The sequence below is a fragment of the Watersipora subatra genome, chromosome 10, assembly GCF_963576615.1.
Source record: "Watersipora subatra chromosome 10, tzWatSuba1.1, whole genome shotgun sequence".
NCBI lineage: Eukaryota > Metazoa > Bryozoa > Gymnolaemata > Cheilostomatida > Watersiporidae > Watersipora > Watersipora subatra.
The window spans coordinates 54,943,127-54,944,525 of NC_088717.1; the positions used below are offsets into that span (position 1 = coordinate 54,943,127).

At 36.7% G+C, this 1,399-nt stretch overlaps 1 long non-coding RNA gene across 1 annotated transcript in view; it reads right to left on the reverse strand.

Annotated features, from left to right (window-relative positions):
• Positions 1 to 744: 744 nt before the first annotated feature.
• LOC137405613 (uncharacterized) overlaps positions 745 to 1,399 on the reverse strand; it is a 3,082-nt gene continuing 2,427 nt past the window's right edge. The window contains exons 2-3 of the long non-coding RNA XR_010979785.1: positions 1,220 to 1,338; positions 745 to 829 (exon numbers count right to left, since the gene is read on the reverse strand). This is a non-coding gene — a long non-coding RNA (uncharacterized lncRNA). The remainder of the gene's footprint in view (positions 830 to 1,219; positions 1,339 to 1,399) is intronic.

Below are 1,399 nucleotides of genomic sequence, written 5' to 3' on the forward strand. Positions count from 1 at the left end.
TAGGGAAGCTGAAATAGTTCTCTGTGTCAATCATAAAGGGTTAAGTTAAAAATGCAAGTCTGAGTTTTGCTGCCTCATGTGATGACTTTTGATTTGAAGATGTGAGTAAACTAATAAGCTTTTAAACTAGTTCATGTATATGTATTTCCCTTTGAACACAATCACTAAGTTACTATGTCTACTACCAGCCTTCATCCTAAGTCCTACTAGAGTGAGTTCTTTGAGCGTTCTTTGCTAGTATTTTATAGTATCGCTATAACACTTCTGCTAACAAGCGAGGGGCTTGCGCGTACATTGTCTGCTAGGTGTGGAATTTATCAAGGAAGCACAAAACAGTGCGGACTGAAACAGCTGGAGAGGCCAGTGCCTGTTTGTCCATATAAATTCAGAAGTGAGAGAGCAAGCAATCAACTCAACATGGCTGTTGGGGTAACTTTCGGAAAAGTTCATATTTGATGTTAACTCAAATAAACTAAAGATAAAACTACTCTACTGGCTAAAAAACCTGGTGTCTTTTTGTAAGCACTAAACACAAGGAATGGCTTATGTTCAAATGAGATATACCTTGAATTTCGGAGACTTATGCCTGATATACAACAGAGATGAATTTTTTGATATTCTGTAGTGAGGAAAAACTTTCCTCCGTGCAGCCCAGCGTTGTGATACAAGTTCTGGATTGTTGGCTTTTATTGTTACAAAATTTGTCTCAAAAATGAAAGTTTAGAAAAAATGTTAATAAATAGCAGATGATTGTCGTATGAGTCAGGTGTTTCTAGAGTGCTGTCGGCAGCCTCTATTGATACTTGGTATTGCACTGTAGGTTTTCAACCTAAAAGAATAAAAACAGACGAATGTATGACAGTCTGGTAATATAGTACAGTAGTGTTCAGTACAGCAATGTACAGTACAATGCAGTGTGCTTAGCATGATACAGTACGGTAGTGTACGGTAGTGTACATCGCTATGCAGTCAGTACTGTACATTACCATATATTATCACACAGAGCAGTACAATTCTAGACATAAAATTATGTTCTTGTTTACAACGAGGTAAATTAAAGTGTGTTTGTTATTAAACCGGATATGCACAACATACTGGAAATTGTCGGTTCCAAATATACAGAGCGAATCTATTGCAGAGTAACATGCTATATCTGGATATAGCATGTACGTGTAATAGTTCCATAGACAGTTATAAAGATATTCTATCTTTGTCTTACGTTGATATTTAGGATGAAAAGTTCGCCAATTCCTTTTTCTGCCAAACATCCACCTGCTATTGAAGTTGTCTTCTCATTGCGTGTTTTGCTCATGACGGCTCGTACTGTCAGACACAACTCTAACAATAGAAAATAATTGAACTTTATGTTATCAGCCTTAGCATCATATGAACATAAGAG